Below are 7,376 nucleotides of genomic sequence, written 5' to 3'. Positions count from 1 at the left end.
AGGGGGCAGCTGACACTCACCTCATTAATTCTCCCCCCTCCAAAAAGGGGAGGAATTTATCTTTCTCAAAGAAATCTCCCCCATAGAATGCCCAATTTTTCTTCCTTATTCTACTGTGCTTTGCTAAATAAATACTTAGTCTCACATTTTCATTCTAAATAGTGACTAGGAAATAAACGTTTTTCCTTAATTCGAGAAGAAACATGTCAAGTAATTAACAAACACAAAGAAGACAGTTATCTTAGATCTCCAGTTGGGATGAACAGTAAGACTCAGAGGAAAATTACAGTGCTTAGAAGGCTCCGAAAAATAAAAATGAAAGATTTTAATTGGATTTATTTAAATAAAAAACAATCTGTAACCATCACATTTCTAATAACAAGTGATAAAATAATTGAGCATTGGACTATGTGCTTTACACAAATTATATCAATAAATCCTTAAAGCAATACTGCAAAGCAGAGATTGCTTTATCCCCATTTTAAAGATTATATAATGGGCTTATGGTCCAGGGATGATGGTCCAGGACACATGAAAAACTAGTAAAAGTCAGAGCTAAGATTTTAATCCAAGTTTATCTTTTTCCTTTTCCATGGTGGCTGTTGTTCTGTGCTAGCACTCACTCCCCGCTTAACACACACCAGCTGCCTGGACTCATGTGAGAACTTGGTAATCCCACCCTACTTATTCTTCAATGTCTCCCAACTCTCACATGTGAAGATCAGCTACAGACTGATTGATCTCAAAGCCAATCATTGTTAATGCTCCCCCTCCCCGAAGCAGGTGAAAGGACTCCCTTGGAGAATTCAAGAAGGAATGGAAGAAGAAAGTTTCTTTGATCTTCTTGTACTTGGCAAGTCAACGCTACAATCTCCAATACATCAAGGACAGAATAGAACTCTGGGAGTCCTAGAAATAAGAATACAGCCACATGCTGTTTCATACAGCAATCAAAAGGGAGGAGAGGTTTAAGAAGAAGTACCTTAAATATCTGGGAGTTTACAAAATTTGTTTAAATACACAGAGGAAACCAGTAATAGAATATGGGAAACTTGATCTCAAGAGTCCACATGTCTCCTGGTGAGTTTAACAGCAGATGTAGGGTTTAGGAGCACACTTGGTCCTCTAGCAGTTCCTGTGTATCCCAAGATGCAGAATTAACACATGTCTTGTGAGGATTTAGCAGAACAAAAATTTCCATATTGTACCAGACTCTAAAGAGATTGGCCATGTAAAGATTTGAGGAAAACAAATCAACTCCTCTTATAATTTTCTTGCACACACATCAGCCCATTTTTAACAGATGCAATCTTTCATAACAATTGGGCTTGCTCTTTTCCTCTCCCCATAATCACAATAGAAGGCCAATCGAAACAGATTGTACTGCACAGAACAAAGCAATATATCTGCATCCCTTCCCTGAAGTCATCATTAGAGATATGAGCCCCTGCATCTGTGAGAGATTTCCATTTGTATTTGGTTAGTTATGAGTCTACGTTCACTTCAAGCCATCCGATTGGTTTGAACGACTTTAATGAGTCTAACAAAGATGAAGATATTAAACATAGAGCTCATTATTAGTCAGAAGTCTGCCATGTTCCCTGCTGTATAATTAACTCCTTTCATTCAACACATTTAAAATAGCATCAATGAAGAATATTTAATTACCTCCCTCCAAAAGAAGGTCCCGACTCAGAGTCAGTAGCCAGTTTCACAATGAGGTCCAATTTAAATTGTTCTTAAAATAATGTTTCCGCTAACTATAGAGGCAACTTAAGTCCAGGCAATTTCAATGCAGGGAATAGAAACGATATGACAGAACTAGAAGAAAAACATCTTTAGCCTGTCATTTCTTAAAAAATGAAGCATTTTTAATGGCAGAGTATTTTCTTAAGGAATTTAAAGTATGTGGCCAAGGTCACAAGGAAAAAAATAAAACTATAGTGATGGGGTAAAGTGCTGTACGAATATTGGTGATCAGGATGTATCATATCAATAGTAAAATTTTGTAAATAATAAAATATACCAGTTTCTACACAAATCTGACCTTGGGATTGTTCATAATCCAGCTACCATAAAGTGAAATTATGAGAATGAAAATCACAAAAGTGACAACTAAGACAATGCTTCAATTATGCCTCCAGGGCTGAAAGGGACATAGTACAGGTGATTCAAGTAGCTGTCCTTGTTTCTAGCCTATGCACTCCTATTCAGTGAATACAGCACCTGTTTTATACAGCATAACACTGTTAATTAGTATGGCCTTTGAGAAAGCATTGCTAGAACCTAGGTATCCACAAGAAAGGATGGCCAGCCTAATATTAACTAATATTAAGATGTTGACTGGCCATACCACTTATTTGCCATTCTGACTGTAAGGACATTTTGTGATAATTTTCTCAAAAAAGCAGAAATTTTTATAACTCTTTCTCATCATCACCATCATCATCATCATCACTGTCAACCTCACTGCCACCAGACCTGTACAGAGTTCTAACAATGGACATCAGAGTACACGTGATATTGTATGGACAGTTGTTCAGGGCCACCCAGCGACTCAATTTTTTGGGGGGTAATTACATCTCTTTCTCATTGTTCATAGATTTGGCAAACTTGAAAAGGTGACTTCTTTGTTCTTCCCTAAGGATCAGTACATTACCTGACACCTTTGAGGTTACAGCAGAGTATTTCAAGAATGGAGATGAGGGGGTGGGGAGTGATTAAAGTCTATGCGTTCTGGCAACAATAGCCTGAAAAAGTTACTAATTATTTTCTGTTACCTAGACCTCCCCAGGTTATCTGATTCTTTTTGGAAATCTTTCCTCTAGTCTTTGGCTTGATTCTGGGAGCTACTCAAAAAGGCTTTTGATCAATTCCTATCCTACTTAAGGTAGTCTGAGCCAATTCTGTTGCTTGCAACCAAAGAGCCAGAACTGATCAGACCTGGGGCACATGAGAAGGCACACATTATGGTCTTTTCCCTAAAAAAGCTGATGGCCCTTTGGCTAGAAATGACAACTGCACAAAAAGGATAAAAAGCATTATGAGGTATCCAATGCTAAGTGACAGATAGGGGGCTAGTTTGGGAATGGAAGACAATGACTGACGGCAACATAGAAGGGGGTCCTAGATATGGCAGATCATCTTAACTGAATACAGAAGAGCAGCTGTGGAAGTTATATAACCAAATAGTAGTGGGGGGGGGCGATACACACACACGCACACCTCAAGTCCTTACCATTGCCTGCCCTCGCTCATGCATTTAATAATTCATATTTAAGCTACAGATAGAGAAGTATATATAAGTATATAAATATATATATTTCCTTCCTTGCTTCTAGGATACCTCTTTCTTAGTAAAAGGAGTAAAAAGACTACAAAATATGGCATAAACCTTCTCTCAAGATGCCTGTTAAAAGATGGACATGATCACACAGAAATAAAGTACAGAGAAAACACAAGCAAACCTAACTTCAGCATTTTTTGCTGAACCTAGTCTGAACAACAAAAAATCAACTCGTGCCAGGAATGTCATGCTATTTTCCTGCAAAATTACTTCCTTTAATGGAAAGGAAAAAAGCAAAGTAAAACAGTTGCTCAGTGCAAGTATATCCACACGCTTACACACACAGATCCACACGTCCCATAGTGCCAATAAATCCCTTTTCTTGAAAATAAAAACCTTTTATTTTTTTAGGTGAGGCAACCCTTGGTTGACCTCACAGATTGCAAAGACCTTGTCAGCTTACAATCCCTTATTTTTTATTTTTTTTACGCCTACAGTACCTGGTCTTCCTAGGTGGTCTCCCATCCAAGTATTAACCAGGCCTGACTCTGCTTAGCTTCTGAGATCAGACGAGATCGGGCTTGTTCAGGGTGGCCGTAGACGGAAATAAAAACCTTTTAGACTGTAACACAAGTCCCTTGTATCTGTAATCACCATTTTGATGGAGAAACAGTACAGTTCTTTATATCTATTAGAAAAGTGTTCCTCGTCTACGGCCATGCCACCCTGAACAAGTACGATCCCATCTGATCTCGGAAGCTAAGCAGGGTCGGGCCTGGTTAGTATTTGAATAGGAGACCACCTAGGAAGACTGTGTGCTGTAGGCGTAAAAAATAAAAAATAATAAAATAAAAATTTTAAAAATTTTAAAAAATAAGAGATTGTAAGCTGACAAGGTCCTTGCAATCTGTGAGGTCAACCAAGGGTTGCCTTGCCTAAAAAAAAAAAAAAGCGCTCCTCTTCCACTGCTTCGGTTTTTTGCCACCCAGCTAGGGAAGGGAGGCCCTGGCAACATGGAGGTTGGATAACCTTAACTCTCAATCACAGTCTGGTGGGCAGGGCTGCTAGTATTTATTTGGCCCCATGGTCCCAAAGCCTTCTCTCCACTTGAATGTCTAATAAATAAATAGATGTAAAATAAGACCAACCCTCCTTCAATATTTTATATGACGGTTTCCAAAAAATTTAAGAATATTATTCTATATATTAATTTCAAAATCGGTAATGATTCATTGTTAGGTCCAAGTCGCAGCTTCAAACTCTGCTACTTTAAGAAGAGAATACTTGTGAAAGCAGAGAACAGCAAAATAATATTGTAACACATCCACGTCATCACCGTAAAACAAAAACTTTTGCCTGAATTCCAGTGATAGCTTCCTCAGTTTGTCTTTTCTTCCCCTTTGCCTCTTTATAGTATAATTGGCACTCAGCTGACAGGATAATTCTTTTAAAATGTAAATAAGATTATATTAAATCCAAAGTCCTTCAGTTTGCCTACAAGGCCATACACAATACGGCCCTGGGCATCGCTTGGACCTCATCGTCCACCTTGTGCTGGCTCACTGTGCTCTAGCCACCAGCCTCCTTGCTGTTCCTCAAATAAGCCAAGTGCATTCCTGTTTCAGGGTGATTACATCCCCTCAATGTGGAATGTTCTTCCTGGGTATTCTTACGGCTCGTTGCCTCTCTTCATTCGGGCACCTGCTTTAATGGCACTTCCAAAGAGACGCCTTCTCTGACCATTCCTTCCAAAATAGCATCCCCAGCACAGTGTCCAGTCCCTCATCCTACTTAATTTTTTTTCAGAGAACTCATCACCACTTGAAAGTACATACCTATTTCCTGATGGGTTTAATGTCAGTATCCCTGACTAGAACATCATTTCTCTTAAAGCACGGATGGTATTATTTCCTGTCTCATCCCCTGGGTTTTGCATGGTGCCTAGGACATAGCAGTAACTCAACTGAATAAATATTTATGAATGAATGAATAAACTATTTTACAATAGCACGTTGCTTTCAAGTTTACATATATATTTTTTTTTTCATTTAGTACCTAAAACAATACTAGAAGCATAGCCTTCAAGGTTCAAAATGGGCATACAGCATTATTTACATCTGGTTAAAAAAAAAAACAAAAAAAACCGGTAGGGATACAGCAAGTTAAAGCGATTCAAATCTTCATGGCTCTTAAATTTCCCTGCCAGCATTTGAACTCCGGCATAAGACTCTTACTACACAAGGATGTCTAAAAGCATCAGGATATTAGGTCCAGCTGAGATCAGGACTTCCCTCCGAGAACCACCATGGATGTGTCTCTAACAATTTCAGCATCAGGAATGGACAGAGGGGACAGCTGAAAAAGACTAGGTGGTCTCATTTGTAAACAAATGAGTATTTCTCTTCAAACCCCTCCTCGGCTCCACTCCTTAATTCCTATCAGGCCATAAACTCCTTCCTGAGGACTCATTATCCCTGCCTTCTGAGGCCTCTCTCCAATGGTGAAAAGGACTCCGCCCACTATATCATCTTAATCAGCAACTTAGAAAACAGTGTCCCATAAAACAGCAGCAGACCTGAAAAAGTGCAGTAATTGCAATAGCGCTGCTAACTAACCATTCAGAGCTACTTCTGCATAATTAAGAAGGTGCTTTATGACAGGCATTTGTGGCATTTAAAACATTAAAAGGAAAAGTAGCAGAACGTGCCACACCAGGAGCCGTACAGTTACTGAATGGAGAGGATGTGGAGAGGAATAAGGCTAAACCCCAAAGAAAACAGTCTCTTTTCTTGCTAGAGTTCCTTTCTTCCCTCCAGTGTTTTTTCTTTCTTTCCCTTACTGCAAAAGAGTAGCTGAGGGAATAATTTAGCAACAAGGCTTTTGCAAAGGTAGCTGCTGTGTGCTTAAATTACCAGAGAAATGCTTTCAATTGTTCCCCTTTAGAATGAAAACACTGCATGGTATTTTCCCAAGGTTGGAGCTTTGCGCGCAGCAGGAGGGTGCAGGGGAGTGCTAGGAAAGCGGGATGGGGATAAGCAAAAGATGGCTGGTAAGGATAAAACTCTAGTTTATCTACTTTGGGATGCTATGTTAGATAACAGAGAAGAAAGGTTGGCCATTATACATGCAAAGAGGCGCCCTACTTAGTACCTTCCAAGAAGGGCTCCTGGCAAACAAATCATTCTTCTAGTCAATGAACATTTAGTGGGCCCCTACTATATGCCAGACACTACTCTAGATACCGTGAACAGGGAAATAAATAAGAAATCAACTCTGCGCTCACAAGGACCTGGCAGTCCATTAAGGGAGGCAGCCCAAATAATTAGAACCCAGTGTGGATTAGTTAGGACTGTGAGTACCAAGTGGTGAGCAAACCCAGAGGACGCAACACTTGAATCTGTTTAGAGAAAGTTTCAGCAGGCATTCACATTCTGTCTCTGAAATGGGAGAATCAATAAAACAATCCATCAATCAACTTGTTTATAAGGGAGGTGCCACTGGAGTCTGATCTTAAAGGAAGAATAGAAGTTCACCAGATACTTTCAGCACAGGAAACAGCATAAAGAAGGTGTAAGCCTGACTGTGCCTGGCTTGCTGAGGGGCCAAGAAGAGCTGGGTATGGGCTGTAGCCACTGGTAAGTGGCAGGGAATAAGGCTGGTAAATTAAAGACCATGCCAATTTCTAAGCAGAATTTTGGTATGACCAAGACTACAAAGAAAACTAAAATCAAAGACAAGCAAACCAATTAGAATCTTTTTATTACAGAAGAGGTAAGGATGGGTGAGCACTGGAATTAAGGTCACCTTCAGCAGTGTAGTTCTGAGATCTGATGATTCCTGTATCGTTAACACAAGTCCACTCATGTGGAGTAAATGCAGTGGAAGGCAGCCATGCAAATGGGTAACAAAACTAAAACCGTGTGTCACTATAAAATACACACAAGCTCACCCATCTAAACAGCATATGTCCTCATCTGAGACTATAAAAGAGTATGCATATTCACCTAAATCAAATATAGTCACAACGTCTCAATGATGACAATAACAAAACAACTAAACTGTGCAGTACTTTCTCTCTCTCTCTCTCTCT

General features: G+C 39.5%; 1 protein-coding gene and 2 pseudogenes across 6 annotated transcripts in view; 1 reads left to right on the top strand and 2 right to left on the bottom strand.

Moving 5' to 3' along the window:
• NRXN3 (neurexin 3) overlaps positions 1–7,376 on the bottom strand; it is a 1,437,186-nt gene that overhangs the window by 434,630 nt on the left and 995,180 nt on the right. The window lies entirely within an intron of this gene.
• Positions 3,775–3,888, bottom strand: LOC112473884 (annotated as a pseudogene).
• LOC112473813 lies at positions 3,995–4,113 on the top strand (annotated as a pseudogene).

The sequence above is a fragment of the Pteropus alecto genome, unplaced genomic scaffold (genome assembly GCF_000325575.1).
Source record: "Pteropus alecto unplaced genomic scaffold, ASM32557v1 scaffold8, whole genome shotgun sequence".
NCBI lineage: Eukaryota > Metazoa > Chordata > Mammalia > Chiroptera > Pteropodidae > Pteropus > Pteropus alecto.
Note: the sequence above shows the minus strand (reverse complement) of the source record. Positions and strands in the feature narration are given on the sequence as shown.